Here is a 23814-nt window from a genome sequence, read left to right on the forward strand (position 1 = left end):
TAAGGTAGGGATATTAAAGCTAAGGTAGAACAGCATTATTTTACTGCTTAGTTTCTGAAAATTATTGTGGATCAACTTGAACCACATAGAAAAACCAGTGGCTGAAGCACACCAGCAGTTCACAGTCAAAAAGAGAGACACAGTGATAACCCCCATTTTTTATACTACAAGCAATTTCCATAGCTCTCTCCTCTCTCCCTCTCTATCCTACTATCTAGAGTAGAATTGCTGTGTTGTGTTCATTTGCTGTGCAGTAACTTGAACACATGGGCTTCATAACTCTGCAACAAGTACCGGTGGGTGGATCCAATGTGATTATGTACCTGGCCATTTCTTGTCTTTAGGCTGCTGGCAAGTAGAGTGGGCTGGGGAATAATGAAGTTGCCCATCCATTGCATGCCTAATGGCAAAACACTGACTCTAGTTCTTCCATTGTTCTGATCACATTTAGCTGAAGATTACAATCTGCCGTGAACGTGTTTTTTTTAAGAGGTGGGACATCAATTCCCCAAGTTATGAATGCATGAGTGGTATATTGTCTAGCTGAGAGGGAGCACAAGCTTTGTCCTCACCCCCCCCCCCAAAAAAAATAATATCCAGCACATTATAAAAGGAATAACCACCATAAATTTTTATGGGACATTCTGAGGGTAGTGAGGAATGTGACATTTGCTGGGGGAAATCTTACTGGGGGCCTCCTCAAAGATTATGGAGAAACTTGCATTTGCCATCACAACATCACTCGATGGGGGGCCCTGAGTTCCAAATGGGTATGATGGTTTTCAAATGTATCCCACGTGTGGGGGTCCTTTTTATGGTGTACACATGTCATACTGGGGAAGGGAATGGCCGTTGCACATTGACATTTGGAGACGTGACCAATGGGCTCAGTGGTGCTTCTCCCTCACATTTTCAGTGAATGCATATCGCTGGTCCTGCTGTGCACGACCCTTTTATCTGTAGGACTCGATAATTTGCAAAAACAACAACAAAACAATTTTGCCTGCAGTTGTCCATGTCACATTTTTAGTGCACACTTAACACATCTTAAATATACAGCTTAAAGCGAGAAAACTGTGGCACTCCAGATATTGCTGGACTTCAAGCCCCATCAGACCCAGCCAACATGGTCAATGGTCAGGGATGATGGGAGCTGTAGTTATGCAACATCTGGAGGGCCACTTCCTTAATCTAAAAGCCAGTCTCTCTCTCTCTCTCTCTCTCTCTCTCTCTCTCTCTCTCTGTGTGTGTGTGTCTTTGTGCCCTGAAGCCCACATAACAGTGTAGGAAAGGAACTAGTAGATCTTTAAATTTTAGCATTAGATGACCAATGAAGACACATTCAGGCTCATTTCCTGTATTTTTGAGCTCAGCCTTGGTTAAGTCCAGGCCTCCGTCATTTCTTGTCTACAATATAGTTTGATGTGCAATGAAGCTTGACATTAGATCAGGCAAAAAAAACAACAACAACAAAAAACAACCAACATTAATATTGCATCTACATAAGCACTCATCACCCATCTCTCTCTTTTTCTTATCTAATTTCATAAACTACTGTAATTGGACTTGTGATATATATATATATATATATATATATATATATATATATATGCAGGTTTTGGTGTCCTCGGGTGTCTTCCCGTGTAAAAGTTGGGGTGTCTAGGCGACGTTTCGACGAGGTCTCACTCGTCATCTTCAGGCTGGTGTTTTCGGCTTCTTGTTACTGGAACAGAGCAGGGTCTCAGTGTTTGAGTTCCTATAAATACTGTTGAGGAGGAAGTTCCCAGGCTAGTGTGCCTTTTCTTCTTTTGTTCCTTAATTACTTGAGGGATATCTTGAGTGATTTCTTGAGTGATATCCTGAGTACCACTTAGGTGGGTCATTAGGTGTGGATTAGTTGCTAAAGCCTTTGTGTCTTGACCTCTTGAACTTTGTGAAGAGTTTTTCTGAGAAGATGGCTGTACTGCACTTAGTTGTGCTCTGGCTTGGCTTCGTGTATAGGGGCGAGCTGTGGTTTTGTGGCCTGTGCCAGCCAGATCTGTGTAGGGATTGCAGGGGGGTGCAGCATCCGGAGGTGGAAATTAGCCCTCCCCACAAAAACTGACACCAGATCCAGAGGCACACAGAACGCCTTCACCAATCAACCACACCAGACCCAAACCCAAACCCTCTCCACAGATAAATTACAGACACCATACAGTAGCCAAACCATGGTGGCACCTCCGGATGCTGCACCCCCCTGCAATCCCTACACAGATCTGGCTGGCACAGGCCACAAAACCACAGCTCGCCCCTATACACGAAGCCAAGCCAGAGCACAACTAAGTGCAGTACAGCCATCTTCTCAGAAAAACTCTTCACAAAGTTCAAGAGGTCAAGACACAAAGGCTTTAGCAACTAATCCACACCTAATGACCCACCTAAGTGGTACTCAGGATATCACTCAAGAAATCACTCAAGATATCCCTCAAGTAATTAAGGAACAAAAGAAGAAAAGGCACACTAGCCTGGGAACTTCCTCCTCAACAGTATTTATAGGAACTCAAACACTGAGACCCTGCTCTGTTCCAGTAACAAGAAGCCGAAAACACCAGCCTGAAGATGACGAGTGAGACCTCGTCGAAACGTCGCCTAGACACCCCAACTTTTACACGGGAAGACACCCGAGGACACCAAAACCTGCATTCCTGTACCCGTGAAAATCTACGAAAGCAAATATATATATATATATATATATATATATATATATACACAACCCACCTTAAATTGGAATACAATGGAATTTTTATATGCAAAAATGATATTGCTTTTTGTATTTTTCCTCAATCTCATTGTATGCATGATGACATATTTCACATTGGCAGCTTGGTTTAATGCTACAATTTCAGGTAGCCTGGGGTGCTTCAATTTAAGTACTATCCAAATCAAATATTGAAAAACTGTTGGTATAGACCATTGGTAAGCAGAGTGTGTGTGTGTGTGTGTGTGTGTGTGTGTGTGTACACATGATGAACTAAATGAGAAGAGATTGCAATATCGCTTATCCTTCTGTCAGTATCAGGAGCAAACAAAAGCAATTAGGGTCTCTATCTTTGCAGTAGCTTCTCTTCCTTCTTGTTTATCGTGCACTGAAAATGTCATGAGAAGAGTGTTGGTTTCTGACTAGGGAGATTCCTAACTGGCCACAACGCTTATAGTGTTAGCTTGAGGACTCATAGCCCCACTGTTGTATTGCGGCAGCACCGGGTGTTCAAATTTTGCACTCAGGGCAACTGCCCCTGTGGTACCCTCTCCACACTATGCCACTGATTGGCAGGGAGGTGGGAAAATCTGTAATACTAGGGGCTGTGCCCCTGTTCACTAGGCTTGCCAACTCCCCTGCCATTGCGCTCACATTGAGCCACCATGAGCATCCGGTGCCATCCCTGCTGATTTTTCACTGGCAAAGCGTGTTCTCCCTAAAATGAGAGCACGTGTTGCAGTGGGGTATGTCAGGCCAACCCTCTGTTGCCAGGCAGGTTAATGGTTATTGCCTGAAGCAATGATTGGCTGACCGGGTTGCTGGGGCAAATTCCATGTTGTGAATTGGGTGGGTGGGACCAAAGGCTTTAAATATTGGGGGGACTCTGCTTTTGCTTTCTCTTTCGCAGAGTGCATCGGATCACCCACCCGCCCGCCCTGTGTTCCGGTTGACCTTGCTTTGCCTGTCATGGGGTCATCTGCCATTGGGGCAGGGGCCTAGTAGGAATTTTGTCCATTTGGCTGATTGGCTGGTGCCATTTGGTTTTTGCCTACTACTTAGCAATTCGTCACAAATTGTAAGGTTGTGGTTAGGCATTGGTTATAAAAAAATGGCGGAGGAGGGGTCAGGATAGGCTGTGCCTGCCCCTCCAATAGTGGTGGAAGGGAATTCCGTTAAAGGAATCCTGGGGCTTGCCACGATTTCGTCCAATCCCTGAAATGGGACCAGGGCCGGCAAGCCTTGGGGAGCTGGTTGGGTGAGCGGTGGGGGTCTGTCGCTCAGCTCAACTGATCCCCAACATTGTCTTTCCCTTCACTGGCTTCCAAGGGAGTTCGGAATGTCAGTTCTGTCCCAGGCGGGGGGGACAGATAGTCATAACCAATGCCTAAGCAACCACTCACAGATTATGTATTTTAATAATGTTGTGGCCAAAATAGTGCCCAAAAACCTTAAACAAAAATTACGTGTGATTTGTGAATTATTTTGAGGGGTGGCTTGGGGACATCCACACGGAAGTCAAAATATGTCTCTTTGCCCAGGCCTTTCAAGTGGTGTGTGAGATGCGGCCACTACCTTCTACGGAGCAATGGAAACTGAACATTTGTGGTGCAGTTAATTAAATAATTGTTTTTGTGAACTTTTGTACCTTAGGGTGAAAGGGAGGTAAAAAATAAATAAATAAAAGCACCTAACAAGTAAATTAAAAAGATGCTTCCTCTGATACTTTGACTGGCACTATCGTACAGATAGATGTTTATCTCAGGACTCGAGTTCCCCACTCTTTCCTCTTTCTCCTCGACCACATTTGTTCAGTGAGAGCTCAAACTGTGATTTATATTTGGGAAGGATTACATTTTTCTAAACTATGGCATCAGACCTTATAAAGAGAGATCCTGAAACCAGAAGGCCTGTATCATGGGTCTCCAGCCATATATTACCTTTAAAGACAAAAAAAAGATGCTACTGGTCTGAGTTCACTCCCCTCACAACAGACATTTTAACACTATCCCGGGTCTGTAATATCAAATTCTAGAATATAGTCTTCGGTGCCGATACTGTGCTACAACCGCCTGTCTCCCTCGGCTACTCCCCCACCCCCCGGTCAAAGGCCACATGTGCACTTTACATTCAAAGCACTAAGAAAGCACTAGCAGTCAAGGCTTCCTGGGAACTGTGGTTTGTCAACAGTGCTGAGAGTTGTCAGGAGACCAACTATTCCCCTCACAGAGCTACAATTCCTAGAGTGGTTTATCAATCAACCCCTCTATGCAGGGAGCTCTAGGAATTGTACCTCTGTGATAGGAATCTGAGTGGCTCTTGACCTGGAAATGGCTCCCCACCCTAATAATAATAATAATAATAATAATAATAATAATAATAATAATAGTAATAATAGTAATAATTTATTTATACCCCACCCATCTGGCTGGGTTTCCCCAGCCACTATGGGCAGCTTGCAGCAGAATATTAAAATACAATAGTCTATTAAGCATTAAAAGCTTCCCTAAACAGGGCTGCCTTCAGGTGTCTAAGTCTGGTAGTTGTTTTTCTCTTTGACATCTGGTGGGAGGGCGTTCCACAGGGTGGGTGCCACTACCAAGAAGGCCCTCTGCCTGGTTCCCTGTAACTTGGCTTCTCGCAGCGAGGGAACCGCCAGAAGGCCCTCGGTGCTGGACCTCAGTGTCTGGGCAGAATGATGGGGGTAGAGATGCTCCTTCAGGTATACTGGACCAAGGCCATTTAGGGCTTTAAAGGTCAGCACCAACACTTTGAATTGTGCTCGGAAACGTACTGGGAGCCAGTGTAGGTCTTTCAAGTGTTATGTGATCTCGGCAGCCGCTCCCAGTCACCAAGTCTAGCTGCCGTATTCTGGATTAGTTTAAAGCTCCCATTTGGAAGTAGGAGCTCTCATAAACTGCACCTCCATGTTAGTGTTGCCCAGCCACAAACCCAACAGCAAGGCTTTGCAGACCCACAGGATTCCTGGGTGTGCCTTTTTGTGGAAGGGTCAGCAACCGGGTCTTCCGCCCTCCTACAAAGAATAAAAGCAATGTGAAGCCCAGATAAAAAGATTTCAGAGTGAAGAGGCCATCTTTTTGTACTTTGAAAAGCAAATCAATGAGCTTGTTTTGTGCTTTTCTGCTTTTCACACACACCTAAGCAAAACAAAACAGAATGTCACTGGTTATACAAGTATCATTAAGAAACACTTGGACAAAAAATGTGCAGTGACATTTGGTCCAGATAAGAAAGCCCTAGTAAAATTAACAGAGTGCTTTTCGATCCATTGTCCCTTTTTCCCAAGTGTTTGTCAATACGTATAGGCTGACTTCAGAATCTGTCTTTACCGCTTCACATTCTTTAATATATCATCCAGCCATTCCGAAATCTTAGTTATACAGTCAAGGCTCAGGGAACTTCTACAGTGCTAAGCCAAATGTTTCTCCTGCATGTTTTTTGTTTTGTTTTTACCATTTTCCATCGCTTTATGAGGGGAAAAAAATGCATTTGAACTTTATCGAAAGGGAAAGTACATTCTAGTGAAATTAGTGTGAAATTAGTGAATCTAGTGTGGTGCATAGATTTTCTTCTGCTTTCAAGGTGGCCAGGGTCTGTTTCTGAATGTCCTTTTTGTCATTCTGCAAATCATTTCTCTATTGCCCTTTACAATGCAGCCTTCCTGGGTGCCCCCCATTTCCTGAAAACCCCACTGTGCCCTCTGCTGGGCTTTCCTGTAAGCACAGGGTGGTGGGGAGGCTGCCTGGCAGCTCTTCATTATTGTTGACTTTTTAAATAAATCAATGAGAAAAAGTATCCACAGAACTGCATCATCCACCAAATGGAGGGCTAGCCCAAGACCCTGTGGTGCCTATGGTTTGCAAAATGTTTTTAATATTGTATATTTTTGCAAATTGCTTTGAGATCTCACCCTAGCAATACACTTGGGCTCAGAAGACTAGCTTAGGGGGTACAGGGAAGGCAGTGTGGCTCAGACACCTCAATCCTTCAAGCAGCTAACCACAGCATCTTGCGCCCCAGCCCCAAGCCTTTGCTACCCGAGGCAGTTACCGCATGCTGCCTAATGGTAGGGCCAGGCCTGAATGCCCTCAAAGAAGAAAATTATATTACACAAAGTGTTCCATAAATATCAGCTGGCATAAAGAATAACCAAAAACAAAACCTTGTTTCCCTTGTTATTTTGATAGTTAAATGCAATATTAATACATTAATCTAATTTCAGGTTTTGAAAGCTATCATTAGGGGGGGATGCATATTTATTTTTCTTTATAAATGGAAAGCTTTGAAGATAACTTCTGATGATGACAGAGGATTTTTGACAGATAATTCTACAGTAATGATTAGAACCAACATGTTTTAGCTCAAAAAGACTTCCATCAAGGGCAAAATGTTATTCCCCTTGAAATATGAATCCAGGCTCCATGATGTATGCTATCAGGTCAAACCATATTAAGAATGTAATTATAAGATATTGGCATATTTAAAAACGGATCCAAGTTTTAAAAGTCATATGTCATTGAGGATCAACTTGATAAAAAATATGTTTATATGTGAAAGTTTAGTTCACGGAAATGAATTTCTCAACTTAGAAAGTTTTCCCCCCTTCTTTGTGTAAAAGACACACACATACAACTTCCAACTCAACCCCCCCCCCCCCAAAAAAATAAGGCTAACAATCCACCCTATGAACCATGGGACAAACATAGTATTTTAATGGATGGGGTACAAAATTGCTGTCACATGCTGATGCTGTCCCTACTTAGGCACAATAGCACACAGGGTCTTGTTTGCTCAAGAGGAGGGAAGGGGAACCTGTGCCCAGCATAGCCAATAGTCAGTGGATGATGGGAAATGTAGTCCAGCAATGTCTACAGGGCCCTAGGTTCCTCATTCAAGGTGCCACCATTCTAGCGAATATCGTATTAATTCATATCATTCTCTACTTTCTGGGCAGATCTAGACCATCCTGCCAGATCAGAGGACTGGGACCAATAGTGTCTTCCTCCTGAGGTCTCTAAGCATGACCTACATATGATGATTTTCATTTGCTCCTGCAAAGGGCCTCCTAGGACAGATATGTGGTCCAGACAATGAGAATACAACTAGGTTAGCTCGTCTGTCTCCCTGTCCTTTACTATTTGTCTTTGATGGAGTGCTGTGCCGCAGCAAAGGCAGAACACACAACCACTTGCTTGGCCTGGCTTTTGGCACTAGCTGTCTCTGGGTACCAGTTATTTCTGCATGCTGGCACTGGGTGCGTAAACACTGTATTTGACTCTATAAATGTGAATTTGTTGGGTGGTGCGTGAAGCTCTGATCCTTGATAAAGTTACTTGGGAAAGTGAGGCATCGTCGTGCATATGAATTAATGATTATGGTACTTAATCTTTTGGCAAATGCCACTGAAATAGCATAATATCTTTTATTATGGGATTATGCTGAAGGAAAACAGTTAATCAGTTTGTAGGGCTGGGAATAATGCTTCCACACAAACACACAGAGAGAGGGGCGGTGGGGACAAGGAGAGAGAGAACATTTTCTCAGCCTTTGAAAGAGTATGGCCATTTTGGTGATTTGGGAGGGTAATTTTCAGAAGTGTGGGTAAAATGGCCAAGCTGAACAATATCTGAGCCAAAAATTACTCTGTTTTCAGGGAAATAATTTTCAACAGACTAGAAAAATTATATCCTTCCTTTTCCAATGACCTTTTATTTATTTTTTAAGAACTACCAAGTAGGATGCGGGTGGCGCTGTGGGTTAAACTACAGAGCCTAGGACTTGCCAATCAGAAGGTCGGCGGTTCAAATCCCCGTGAAGGGGTGAGCTCCCTTTGCTTGGTCCCTGCTCCTGCCAACCTAGCAGTTCGAAAGCACGTCAAAGTGCAAGTAGATAATTAGGTACCGCTCCAGCAGGAAGGTAAACGGCGTTTCCGTGTGCTGCTCTGGTTCACCAGAAGCGGCTTAGTCATGCTGGCCACATGACCCAGAAGCTGTACGCCGGCTCCCTCGGCCAATAAAGCGAGATGAGCACCGCAACCCCAGAGTCGGTCATGACTGGACCTAATGGTCAGGGGTCCCTTTACCTTTACCAAGGAGGACATATGCATCAGAAACTGATTTCATCTCTCTGCAGCCTACACATTTATGGGTCATCAAACATGCCCAAAGAAGGTATCAGGTTTAGTACTTGGGATCTCCAAGGTAGGGCTGGTTGAGACCCCAGACAGAAATGGTGGAGAGGTACCGCCAGGCAGTGTAAAAAATACTGAGCTAAATGGACCAATGGTCTGACTCAGTATAAAATAGCTTCCTATGTGATTTCATCCCATATTTTACATGATCCCCAATTGGCTGAAATAACCCATTTAACTAATCCAGAAAGGAGTAACAAGCAGTAATTTGCAGGAAACGGCAGCCAAGTAGTGGCAATACTCTATGAAGAACAATAGCATCAAGGGATCTGTATAATGGGGGAAAATATTTATTAAAGACAATTTTATTGTTGTTACTATTACTACTACTATCATCATCAATATCATAATTTATTTAATATTGTATATTGCCCGTCATCTGTAGATTTTAGGATGGTTCACAACATAAAAATAAAAGATAAGACACACAAAATATGTAACAACAACAAAAACAACAACAACACAATTACTCCCCCCTCCCCCCACTTTTAGCTTTGAGTATAGCCAGCACAGTCTTCATGTACCGGTAAGTCTTACAAAATGCTACCAAATTTCTGCAGTGTTTAAATATAAAATGCCAGTCAATCACTTCTACTGTACAATTCCCTACCACAAGAGAAAGGGTAAATTTTACACTGAAGTGGATTGTTGATTTATTCTTTCTAACTAGTTCTAGGTGTGGGTGGGTGGGTGTCTATATATATATATTGTATAGACAATATTCCCCATCAAAATCTGATTCTAGCTATGGTTCATAACTCTCTTAACATTTCATATAGCTAGCGCACTTTACAATATATCAAGAAATATAACACCAAAATGCTTGAGAAAGCTTATTTCTAAGAAGGGACTCACCTCCTTTCCCCCAAACGTACAAACTAGCCCTTTTCCCTATCTTGTTGCTTTCTCTCAACTTTAATGCTACTAATTCATCCTTCCTGCAAAATGAGCAACTTAACAGGCAGAACAAATTTGGGTGAGAAGAGGGAAACTACATTTTAGTTGGGTTCATTTGATCCAGTTTGTCAACATCTATAAGTGCACAACCATTACTGGGAACACTTAACAGTATATTGCAAGCTTTTATCACCCCAAGCTAGACTTTCTAATTTCCCCCCTCCTCTGTTTAATGCTGCTACTTTCTTCTTCTTTTTTTGAGGGACTTGAAAGTCAGGCCTCTGAAGGAGCCAAAATGTAGAATCCCAGTTACATATACACATTCGCTTGAAATAAATGAAATTACCTTGCTCCTCAAAATCCACTTATTCATAGAATCAACCAGTTGTCCCATGGCAAATTTTGAATTCCAGGAGCTCACCATGGCAAACCCAACAGCCAAGCCCTTCCATATGATATGCCCATGGGTAGGCAAATTAAGGCCCGGGGGCCAGATCCGGCTCAATCGCCTTCTCAATCCGGCCCGCGGATGGTCCCGGAATCAGTGTGTTTTTACATGAGTAGAATGTGTCATTTTATTTAAAATGCATCTCTGAGTTATTTGTGGTGCATAGGAATTCATTCATTATTATTTTTTTCCAAAATATAGTCCTGCTCCCCACAAGGTCTGAGGGACAGTGGACTGGCCCCCATCGTATCATAGGATCTGCAATCCTTTGCATAGTTATCTGGAAGGAAGCTCCATTGAATTAACTCCGAATCCACAAAATTCCCAAGGCCTGCCTCATCTGCCTGTGAACTCTCAATTTTCTCACCCATCAATATCACAGAAGGAGAACCTAAGGAAATTGCCTTGACAGGTTCTACCGGCACGGGAACCAGTTAAAAACAGTAATTCCTGAAACAGTAGAGGTAGAGACCTTTAAGATAACCAGACTTGCCACCAGCCATTTTCTCCTCCCCATTTGAGTCTAAACATGGCTCCCTTTTAAATTCCTTTTAAAAGAACCCCACAACAAGCAGTCGCTAAGTATGGCTGCCACAAAAAATACAGAGGAGGCAATATAAGTTGCAATTTTAGTAGAATTTGGGAAAAAACCATTGAAGCATCCATTGTGTTGAGCTATTTCAATTGCTTTTGTTTGGTTTGCTCATTGCAAACAGCTGAAAGTCCGTAAATTTTAATAATAAACCTAACTTGCAATGGGGGTTGGATGATTCCAATTGCAACTGTAACACCAGCTGAGCAGAACAGTGGTCAGATTCAGTGTTGAGGCCTTTTCACATGTTCACTTGCAGAAAAGACTCAGGCGGGGGTGAACCTCAAGATGAATGGGGAATTCCAGTGCTTTGGCTTGGCAACCACTGAGAATACCTCTATTTTCTACGTGCATTAGCACTTCAAAAGGTGCTGCTGGTTGCTTTTAGAGATAAAGGCAGAATGTGAGAGGGAGGTGGCCTCTTTAATATACAGGGTCTCACCAGTAAGAAGTAGAGTTCTCATTTCCCTTTTAGCGCTGAAAGAGCTTTAAAGTGCATTCAGAAACCGAGAAGTATGCTAAGATGCACTTTTATTGGTATTAAAAGTGCTTTAAGACTTTAAAGGGACTTTTATTACCTTATCATCAAATCAATACACTCTTTCTTAATTGGGCTTCGACCATCTTCTTAACAGATTCAAGAAGGAGGTTTCTGAGCGCTGCTAAAGTGCATTGTAATACCCCTTATAGTTCTAAAATGTTGATGTGGTGGTTCAACTTGATTCCCAGGGTGGCTGCAAGCACCCCACAAATACATAACAAAGTAACCCAAAACTCTGAATGTCAGGGCTATGAAAACCAGTTCCTTTACTTCCATCGACATACAGTGGTGCCTCGCAAGATGAAATTAATCTGTTCCGTGAGTCTCTTCGTCTTCCGGTTTTTTCGTCTTGCGAAGCACGGCTATTAGCGGCTTAGCGGCTTAGTGGCTATTAACGGCTTAGCAGCTTTAAGAAAAAGGAAACAAACCCGCAAGAACTCGCAAGATGTTTCATCTTGCGAAGCAAGCCCATAGGCAAATTCGTCTTGCGAAGCACCTCAAAAACCCCTTTCGTCTAGCGGGTTTTTCATCTTGCGAGGCATTCGTCTTGCGGGGCACCACTGTAACTGTCTTTTGCATTCAGTTTCTCCATGTTTGGGACATTTTATGAGCAAAAAAAGAGAGAGGATATGCAGTTTTCTGAATGCAGGTCAAGAGTCACTGCACATCTTGTGAATTCTTATTATCCACAAGCAGCTTAACTGTATTGGGGTCACGGGTGGCACTGTGGGTTAAACCACAGAGCCTAGGACTTGCTGATCAGAAGGTCGGCGGTTCGAATCCCCACAACGGGGTGAGTGCCCGTTGCTCGGTCCCTGCTCTTGCCAACCTAGCAGTTCGAAAGCACGTCAAAGTGCAAGTAGATAAATAGGTACTGCTCTGGCGGGAAGGTAAATGGCATTTCTGTGGGCTGCTCTGGTTCGCCAGAAGCGGCTTAGTCATGCGGGCCACATGACCTGGAAGCTGAACGCCGGCTCCCTCGGCCAATAAAGCGAGATGAGCGCCACAAGCCCAGAGTCAGCCACAACTGGACCTAATGGTCACGGGTCCTTTTACTAGCTTAACTGTGTATCCCATTCCCTAGTCAGTCTGAAGGATATATATGCATTGCATGCAGCAATGGGGGCAAGATGTCCATGCACACAGTAGCAGAAAATGTGGTGGGTCCATAGTGTTCACTTGACCTCCCAACAGCTGAGTCACTGCTGCTTACTGGGAAGGAGAGGGGAGGCAAGGCAGAAGGGGGTTTGATGCAGTAGCGGCATTGAATTGGCAGAGTTGATACACCTGCCTTGCAGAGCTCCCACTGCCTCGCCACTCCCCGATAAGCAGCAGGAGGTCAGGTGAGTGCTGCGGCACCACCATGCTGTCTGCTACTGCATGCAGGGATTCTCAACTGCTGTGGACATTCTAGTTTAATTGCTGAAAGCAGAATCAAGGCAAACACAGTCAGTTTTGAGCAGACTGCCCTTGAGTCTGCTTACACCCATTCTGCCTGCTCCCCCACTTTCTCTTCCCGCAAGGGGAGAAAATGCAAAAGAAAGAACAAAAAGTAGGCTGAGTAGCAATGATAGGAGAGACTTCTCTGGCGTCTCTTCTATTGGGAAACAACACTTCTGAATGATCTTTCCCCCAGAGGCTGATGGGGCTCAAATACAGGTTTCATCACTCCCCTTTAAGCAGTACTCCCCCCCCCCCAAGAAAAACCAGGTGCCAGAACTCACCGTAAAGTTGTTACAATAAGTCGCCGGGTGACTCAGGGTAGCCCTGAACAGATGCCGGTCAAATAAATGCAGCCCCGCCTCCCTCGTTCTCTTTGATTTAGGCAAATGGCTAGGGCAGCTTGGAAGGGCCCTCACGCTATATGCACATGCATGCAATGGTAGAGGCTTAGCTGGAAAACTTAAAGCCTGCCACCGCTACATGGGAGATGGGGTGAAGAAAGGGAAATACAAATTGGCCCCACCTCTTGGCTTGACCAATCGCGGCTAGGAGTGGCTAGGCACTAGATCAGGGGTCAGCAAACTTTTTCAGCAGGGGGCCGGTCCACTGTCCCTCAAACCTTGTGGGGGGCCGGACTATATGGGGGGGGGTGAACGAATTCCTATGCCCCACAAATAACCCAAAGCACACATTCTACTCATATAAAAACACACTGATTCCTGGACCGTCCACAGGCAGGATTTAGAAGGCAATCTAGCCCCCGGGCCTTGGTTTACCTACCCATGAGTTAGATGGAGCCATAGATCTGGGGGGGAGTATAGATTTGCACACGCTGGCCAGCTTCTGTTTTGACTTGAAATGTTCATTTGGGGCTTCTCAGAAGTATATAACAGCAAGAAGCGGGAGGGGGGAGCACCGGCCTGCAATGGTGCCCACCTCAGAGGTACCAGAACTGCACTCTGGTGTGATCCAGCTGAAACAAAGCACTGCCATTGATAATCGAAAATCAGAACACCATTTTGAGCAGGCCCGTCAAAGTCATTTCCCACCAGAAATGCAACCAGATTTCCATTGCTGTTTTACATGCTACCCACTTCCCCTTTGAAAAGGTCAGGCTTCTTTTGCCCTTGGGGAATGAACAGGGGCAACGGGAAGAAGGGCTGGCATTGTACATTTTCAGCATGAGGCAGAGCACTTAGAGTAAGCCCTGACAATGTTCACACATCTCAGCAGGCAGTGCATTTCAAGGCACAGCACAAAGTTGCTCGCCAATCCTGAATTTGCTAGGGGTGAGTAACCTTTTCCCATTTGTGGGTCACATTTCCCCTCTGGGCAACCTTCCAGGTGCCCCCATGCTAGTGGCAGGTAGGCCCAGAGGCAAATGCAGGCATAGCAATGGATGCAAATTTTACCTTTGAAGGTTACTGTGCAAATGAGACAGGACAAACTTATGGGAGAACACATGTAGAAGTGAAATAGACTGGAAACAGACAGATTCGCCCATCCTTACATAGGAGCACCGCCATAAACTGATGCTGCTTGAACTTTACTCGCATCAGGCATTTTTCCAGACACTGAGCTTGTCATTAATGCAGGCCTGCCACAGCTATCAAAAGGAGAATGGTGCAAGACAAGAGACTTTCAAGCAAAACACTTCTGGCAGCGCAGGTGCATTGTAGCTGTGAGATATTTAAAGGTCCTTTTCAAAATTCAACTAAAATAAAGGCAGCAAAGTAAACCGTCACTCTCTCTGCTTCTCTTTCATGCTCGCAGCAAACTGCACTGTGTATTGGGTTCAAAGCGATGCAAAATGTGAAAAAGGAGGTGTTTCTTTTTATTTTTTAAAAAAAATGCATTCAAAGGACTATACAAGGTCCTTGTTATAATGGCATTAAGAGGCTCTTGGGTATTTTTACAGCATCATTAATACAGTATGTGGGCAGTCGAAAGTACATGGCCTTTGCCCTTATTTTTCCCAACACACGAGGCATGTGCTAATGGATCTATAAAGTATGCCTGATCAAGTCCCTGCGCCTTAATAAATACTTCACGCTCAAATGCGCAGCGACTTTCAGTTCTGCCTTAGTGTTTTCCATGCAGTCTTACCAAAGCCACAAATAGAGACTGCACATTCTAGTCCTATGTATAGATTCCTATTTATAGAAGAATTCGTATGTGCTATGGTTGCAAATCCACGACCTCAAGAGGAGCTCTGGTGCTTTTTAGGAGCTATGTGTTGGGAGGAAATCTGACAAATACAGCTTCTCTTTTCCCTGGAAAACTACAGACACTTCATCGGCATCTTTGTTTGGAAAGGTGAACCCAAGAGCCAGTGGCATTCAGGAGAAAATGCCTTCCCACCTGCTGATTATCTGTGTGGGAAGATGACTAGGTTTGGAGAAGAAAAAAAGGAAGCAGATCCATTGGAGAGACTGAGTCAAAGCAAGGATGGCAATATTTTGCTCAAGCAGTGTCCCAGCCCAGACAAGGTGTGTGTAGCCCTATCTCTCAAGGGGACTCAATACCCAGCCTATATGGTTGGACCCAGAGATCTGAGAACCATTTGCCCAACAGGAAACTCAGTGTTGGTGGTTCACAAGCCATGGATTCCTAGGTGCAGCCTCATTAGTTCGCAATGGTAGCTGTCCATGACCCATTGGAAGATGTAGAGGCAGCAGGACAGGACCAGGATACAGAAATAGCAAAGCAATTTAATCTGGTGTTCATGTAGCTTAGTTCTTGCACATGGACACAAAGGCATTTAGTGCAAAGCCTGCCATTTCACACACTGCAGCTGCTAAGATATATTGATAACATGTTGTAGGAACATATACAGGACAATTAAATATTCCCCCATCCATGTACATCTTTAAGTAAAAGGCCTTTCACACCCTTGGAGTTTAAATAAGAAGAGAATGTAACTGTTGTAGGGTGCATATGACTACAGAACTACACAGTCGGTATCTAAAAGTGGGCAGAGTGAGACTTGCAAAGTCTAAAGATGTCGTGGATGCAAGGCATGGCCCCATCTTGATCTGTGGAATGCTAGAAGGTGGCAACATAATTTTGTACAAGCCCAGGAAGAAAACTCGGGTGTCTGGGGGGACTTACAAATTACAAGTACTTGAAACGGAGATAAATAAATGTTTCCCCAACATGGTGGTGGTGGTTGCTGCTGTTGTTTAACAAATGCAAAGTCTCATAGCTCCACATGGAAGGGAACAATGGTTTTCAATCACGCACAATGTCTCTGGGTTAAATCCTGCTCCATTTAAGTCATGGGTACCTGCAAATTTGCATGAAACATAGCCAAATGAGTTGTGTTGTGTTGTGTTGTTTGTTTAGAGTACTTTTGTGCTGCTTCATAGTCCCACTGAGTCTCTCAAAACAGCTTACGAAGGAGTCTCATAATAAAAGGGAAGAGCAATAGTGTGATGTTTCTTTGTTGCCAGGATCATTCAGGTGGCATATCCTCATCCTTGATCTTCCTTGGTGTTGTCCTGCTTTAGGAAGCAGAACCCACTGATGACTTTTAAATAGGGTTGGGTGAATCTGCCCATTTCAGTTCCTATCAGCTTCTCATTTTTCCAGTCCGAAATTCTGCCCCCGACCTTTCCACAACACTTCGTTGTTGTTTTTTAATATTCATGAAAGACACCAGCCTATTAGTTCAATTTTCTCAAAATACACCCCTTTCGGTATGCAGTTTTGAGCAATGTATACATTTTTGCTAGCTAGCAACTGTTGCTAATTCAATGCATTCTTGTAAGCTATTTTCACTAATAAATGCAATTTTATGTTCACTTTCCTCTAATACATGCATTATCGTACACAGGAGTTAGCTAGAGAACAGCATTACAAAATTCAGAGAAACACAAATTTCAAAGGATGATTGTTTCGTATATTGAAGTGCAAATTAGGTAGCTTCTCATTAGAATACAAATAAAATCGCATTTCTACTCCATCTCTACCTTTGGAGCTAAGGAGTGGGTCTGTGCAACTGGGTCTTTCTTAGCCCACGATGGAGGCAAATCTTCCCCAAACAAGGTGAGTGCAGTATAGCTTCAAGTGGGGTTCATTCCCTCACCCCCATTTTTTATCTTAGTTCTTTGCTTGCTGCTAAAATTTCCACCTGCTTTTTACATGTAGCTGTGAGGCCCTTGGTAAAAACATTCCTGTTCATCAGCTGCAGTGTATTCCGCACAACCCTGGTAATATGAAATCCCTCACACTAAGCGCTGTTGAAAGGTGTTAGAAGGGGAGGGGGCTGTAACCATTTCTGTTTGTTGAATTTCGAATGCGTTCGGGAAGTCAAATTTCCTATTGGTGATAGAAATACACAGCAGGGAAAGCTATTTCTTCTATCAGTGGGGCTTTTGCATGGGATGTAAATCACTCAGCAAAGGACTGCTTGCTCGCCGTATTTTTATATGCTCTCTTAGGAACCCTGACATATAAGCCACTAACAAAAACAACAACTTTAGTACAAAATCCATTGGCGCAGCAACCGTCATTTGTCTTCCTCAGCAACGTTAGAGACAAAGATATTGATTCTACTTCTCTGCAACCACGCCTTGAAAGTGTGGAATTTGCACTAGGTGAGACTCTCAGATGGTTGTGTTTTGTTTAGAGAAATATACAAGCTTCTAGCCCTTATGAATATAAACCTAGGCCTGGAAATATGACCCTCAAAATATAGATGGGGACGGCTGCTCTGTCATTGAATTATAAGCTTAGAAGAATTCAGGGCATTGCTTTTACGCATTTCAAATCGCATTTGGCATACAAAAGATGATAAATGATAACAGGGTAGATTGAAATGTGTGATTAACCTTAAGTCATCTTTTGCTGCTGTTCATTTTATGTATAGCTTTTAGAAGAAGAAGAAAGCATCAAAGAGCTGTGTATTGTTTTCTCTAAGTAGCTTTTAGCCTGCCAGTGGTAGAAAGACTACGCTAGTGATCTTCCACATGCTTCAAAAGAGGTGTTAGTGCTTATTATGTAAATAAGCCTTTAAGCAATTTTCATAACATGTACTGGAGGGACTCTAAAAATGTGTGCACGTAATGTACCCCACAGACTGAAATAAATTCCTTGCTATTCTAACAGACTGTCATGTAATTATACATTTAAGGTCACTTCTAAGCAAAAAAAAGGATATTGTTTCCTTGACAGGAGTTTGAGGGGTGCAAGTTTAGAATAAGGCATGTCAAAAAATTGCAGGCTTGTTTATTCTCAGCTGGAGTTTAATGCAAATTGCTCCATTATGCTGTACAATTTTTCCATCCTTGGCTTCTACAGCAGACAGTTACCCAGGGACCACCCATCAAAATGAGAGAAATAATTCAGGGCTCTGTTTTGCCCTTAGCACTGTCAGGAGAGTTTGGGGTCCTGGAACTTATGAATCTATTGTCTGATGTATGACGTCTTTGAAGCCAGTAAGAGGCATTGTTATGAGCTGCAACAGAGAGCTAAGATTAAGAAAAGGTTACTACCTTGAATCAGAAGTACTGGATATTGCCCATTTTGAGATATCAGGCTAAAACCTTGGTTTGGAATATGACCATCATTTCCCCCCCTTTCTCCCTCCAGATGGCCTTCTCCTAAATACTTCTCCCTCAATCTCAATGTACTTTTACCTTGTAAAATAGGAGCATTAATTAGTTGCCATTGACCAGGTCTCTGTGCGGTTCTTTGGGCTGTTTCACTGTTTCCACTTGGACTCCATGAGAGGTATCTCAGAAAATAGTTCTGCAAGCACAAGGATGTCTGCTTGTACAATGGAACTTCCACTCCCTCTCCTCTCCCTATGTGCCCCCATGTCTTCCCCAAATGTGCTCTGGAAGATTGTGGGACCCACAGAACAGATTTAGGAGGGTATTGGGAGATGAGAGAAATGGCAAGTTCCATTGTGCAGCCTAAAATCTTTGCACTAGTGGAGCCATTTCATTGACTATCACCCCACAATCTGTATCAGACGTAGACTTGTATATGCAGATTGTCTCACTGTAGGGCTCATAGGCTGTGTTAGGTAAATTGGCTCCACCTCCTAAGCCACCATTTTGCAGCTGGCTCTCATTGATGGACCTCACATTCTAGTGAAAATCAAAACTTCACTAATGAATCAGGACACAGTATGGGCAGATGGTGGTAATTTGCCCCCCAAAACCACGATGGAGCAAACAAGTCAGAAGTTTATTCTCACAACCACTTGGTCAGAGAACACTGGTGTCCCCTGGAAGCACATTGGGGATTTCTCAATGAGAAGGACAGCAATAGCTGACATGATCCCTGAAAGACAGTCTGCCATCGCTATGGATTTTCCCACTGAAAGGGGAAATTGCAAGAAAGTTGGAGGTCTATTATAAGGTATGCATCTTTACACAATGGGCCTTGTCAATGGCCTCTGTGAACGGAGCATGGATCCCAGAAATTGCACCCATCCACCCCCAAATCCTCTGCAGCAGATGATTCCTGTGATCTTTCTGGTGTACCCTGGGTGGGAATCTTCTCAAACATTCAGAGTGAACAGTTCCTATTTTAAGTGATTTCATGCTTTACCCATAACTCTTATTCTCAGTAGTGGTGCCTGCCCTGTGGAATGCCCTCCCATCAGATGTCAAGGAAATAAACAACTCCCTGACTTTTATAAAACATCCGAAGGTAGCCCTGTTTAAGGGAGTTTTTAATGCTTGATGTTTTATCATGTTTTTAATATTCTATTGGGAGCCGCCAAGAGTGGCTGGGGAAACCCAGCTGGATGGGTGGGGTATAAATAATATATTATTATTATTATTATTATTATTATTATTATTATTTCATCATGCCTGAAAGTTAAAAGCAGTGGCCTGCTCATCAGCTTGTTTCAATGATGAACATCAGTGTCGTTTGCCCAAAAGGTGGAGTGATGGAGGAAGTCGAGCAGGCACAGAAAGAGAATGCTAGGGAAAAGAAACATTTCGTTTCCCCAGCACACGATATATTCAGGGTGTCCATTTCATATCAGCCTGCGGTTCTCTGCAGTTGGCCCCTTAAGCATCTGCCGTCAATAAGCTATTGTTTACTGTAAGCCCATTTTGTCATTTTGATGGTACAGATTCAAGCGTGGCAATCTTCCCTTCTCGCTCCACTTCCCTACATACATGACTCCCTTTAGCTAGTGCCATATCATAAAGGCCCACTTTAATGCCATGAATTAAAGCAGGTCTCAGAGCTGAATGCTAATCCCATTAACTGACCTATGAAATCGGGGCATTGTAAATCTAGGTGAGCGGTGGTCGAAGCTTCGTATGATCTGGGTTATCCCGAGGTTATGCCTTACATTAAAGAAAGAAGGATCACCTCTGTGCTCAGCATTTCAAATGAGCTCCCCATCCAAGTAGGCAAACAGCTCAGGCACAGCTAGCTAGCAGGCAAGTCAGGAAAGGAGGAGGGTGGCTGCCATCTATTGGCATATGTTACGGCACAGTCAAATGGCAATTGGATAGGAAGCCAAGGTGAATTCTGCCTTTACACTCCATGTGTGCTTCAATTGCAACCCATAATTGCCCTTTCACACTGCAGAGCAGGGCTAGTTGGTTGGGCCTTGAGCTCATAACGAGATCGCTCCTTGAACCATGCAAGCAAGTCTATGAAAACCACCAGCCCACGAAACAAGGCTTTGGCAAATGGTATGTTCCACAAAATGGTATGTTCCAGAAAGACATCTACTTCTGCTTCATTGACTATGCAAAAGCCTTTGACTGTGTCGACCACAGCAAACTATGGCAAGTTCTTAAAGAAATGGGAGTGCCTGATCACCTCATCTGTCTCCTGAGAAATCTCTATGTGGGACAAGAAGCTACAGTTAGAACTGGATATGGAACAACTGATTGGTTCAAAATTGGGAAAGGAGTACGACAAGGCTGTATATTGTCCCCCTGCTTATTTAACTTATATGCAGAATTCATCATGCGAAAGGCTGGGCTGGATGAATCCCAAGCCGGAATTAAGATCGCCGGAAGAAATATCAACAACCTCAGATATGCAGATGACACAACCCTGATGGCAGAAAGTGAGGAGGAAGACATTGGCAGGATTATTGCAACAACCTGCAGTTTTATCAGAGCATATATTTAAAGAAGATGAATAAGTGAGCAAATGAAGTTAATTCAGATAGGCAGGAAATATTAAAAGCAAATGTAAGGAAGCACCGAAAGAGGGGGGAGGAAGTCAAGTTTTGAAATGTCAAAATGACTGTAAAATTAGTGAAATGTATAAAATTAGTGAAATGCATAAACTTGAAAGGTATGTATGTATGTATGTATGTATAAATAAATAAATAAATGATAAGAGGGGGAAATGAAGTTGTTGAGTTCTTTTTAAGGAAATTTGCCAAGAAAATTATAATCAGCACTTCTGACATGGATTGCCATACGCCCAGGTTCCCCCAGACATTTTAAGTGATATCAGAAATTCCACCCGGATGCTATTTCCGACAGATGAAACCCGGGTATGTCCAGCAAATTCCAGATGTATGGCAAGACTAGAGGACCCCATATTCTAATACAGTAGGGCTATTCCTTGTTTTCTTATAATGAAAAAACAAGAATCCACCTATGGGTGAAGGTGTTCCTCAGACACTGCAGGCCAAATCCAGACAGGGCTTTAATACTAAATACTAGTATCCCCCAGGCACAGTTGCAAAAGCACCATCTTGCACCATCTTTCTTGACAGCCCCGCATAGAGCATCTTGGGGGGAAAATATAGAGTAGAGGCAAGATCTTGATGGTGTTGGAATTACTGATGGTGCTGGAAGACAACAGAGCAACCATCTATTATTCACAGGCCTTTGATCCCCGCTTCTCTGTTAAAATATGCTGCACTCTTTGATCAGCCAACTCCTGAGCTTGAGATGAAAACAGGATTTCACCAGGAAAACTGTCACTTTCATTGATCTTTGGGAAGGATGAGTGCTCCTCATGCCAAAAATAAAATCAAAATGTCCAAATTCTGCAGCCCAAATTCTGTACTAACTAAGAATAAATAATAATAAAACGAATTGATCTCATTTCTGTGCCATATACACGCCACAGTGCTGGCAGCCGGATGTCAGAGCATCTTACCAAACAACAACTAAGCTGCATTCAGAAATATATTTCAAACCATTTTCCAAAAGGAAAAGAAAACATGAAATGCTTGAAAAGAACATGAAAAAAATATACAACATTTGAAAAAAAATGATTATAAAAAGGGGAGATAAAGAAGAAAATATAAAAGGGGAAACGAGTGAAATTTATAAAATACAGTGGTGCCTCGCAAGACGAAATTAATCCGTTCCGCGAGTCTCTTCGTCTTGCGGTTTTTTTGTCTTGTGAAGCACGGCTATTAGCGGCTTAGCGGCTTAGCGGCTATTAACGGCTTAGCGGCTTTAAGAAAAAGGAAACAAACTCACAAGAACTCGCAAGACATTTCGTCTTGCGAAGCAAGCCCATAGGGAAATTCATCTTGTGGAACGACTCAAAAACCAGAAAACCCTTTCGTCTAGCGAGTTTTTCGTCTTGCGAGGCATTCGTCTTGCGGGGCACCACTGTATTAGTAGAATATTAGTAGAAATATTAGTAGAAATGGAGGATCAATAAGGTCAATTAAAAGAGGTGTGGGGAAAGGAGGCCACAAGGCAGATGAACAGTCAAAGCTGGGGGGAGATATGGGAGAAACACACTCTCAGATATTGTCTAAAAGGATAAAAGAAAATTACTACAATAATTACAATACAATATAATTACTACAAGTTAGTATGGAGATAGTACTTAACACTAGTAAGATTAAATCAAATAAACAAGGAATATTTGGTGTTAGGTTGGAGGGGATGCCAGGAAACCGGGACTTATGTTCACATGTGGTGGGGGTGTAAATACATACAAACTTTTTAGCAAAGGGTGTTTAAGGAGATAACAGAAATCACAGTTAAAGTTGACTGAAAGTCCAGAGGTAGCATCATTATCAATTTATGATGAGGTGGAAGGTTCTCAGGCTCACCAATTTATTGACAGCTGCGCGAGTTATTATAACTAGGAAGGGGAAGGGGAAGGGGAAGGTGAAAGGTGAATATAAAATGGAAGAATGGTATAAAGAGGTGTGGGATATAGCTATTAATGATCAGTCAGCATGTGCTATTAAGTTCAGACTGGGAATATGCAGGAGAAATGATTTTGAGGAGATATGGAAGGTGTTTGTAGAATTTGTACTGTTAAAATGGAAAGGGGTCAAACCGTCACAATAGGGGTTGGAATTTTGGAAGGTGGAATGGAATGGTCCCGGTGGTGGGGTGCGCATTTTTATTTCTATCTATTTATTATTATTAATAAATAATAGCATGGATAAAATATACATATATTTGGTAGAAGCCACAGAATACAGAATAATCATGCCTTGCTTTTTGTATGTTCTTGCATTTTATGTGCATGACTATACCTCGTCCAAACTAGTAACAAAATTATTTGCTGCCATCACAATGTAGTGTGAGAGGAAAGCCCTGTTTAGGCATTTCTCACCATAGGCACCCACCAGTGGCGTAGCGTGGGTTGTCAGCACCCGGGGCAAGGCAAGTAATTTGCGCCCCCTCTGCCCTAGGGGCAGAGAGCTGCGAGTGCGAGCACCCCCCCCCCCAGATATTGCGCCCGGTGCGGCCGGGCCCCCCTGTACCCCCCACGCTACGCCACTGGCACCCACCCACCTTGCCCTCACCACTTCACCCAGCACCAATTCCTCCACAATGGTCTGATTCAGTAGAAGGCAGATAATTTATGGCCAATTTTTAAGGGAAATTCTGAAAACTCATAATACTCCCATATTCTAGATTAATTCTTGTTCAGAGTTAAATAAAAAAAAACTGGTGGTCAAGCAAGGAATGTTGCACAGTTAGGCTAGGGTGCAAATGACCAAGAAAAAGCTGTTAAA

At 43.2% G+C, this 23814-nt stretch overlaps 1 protein-coding gene across 8 annotated transcripts in view; it reads right to left on the minus strand.

Moving 5' to 3' along the window:
- The window catches only part of LOC114597992 (neuroligin-1), a 625400-nt gene that overhangs the window by 241705 nt on the left and 359881 nt on the right, over positions 1-23814 (minus strand). The gene's annotated exons all lie outside the window — the stretch shown is intronic.

Source organism: Podarcis muralis, chromosome 6, assembly GCF_964188315.1.
Source record: "Podarcis muralis chromosome 6, rPodMur119.hap1.1, whole genome shotgun sequence".
NCBI lineage: Eukaryota > Metazoa > Chordata > Lepidosauria > Squamata > Lacertidae > Podarcis > Podarcis muralis.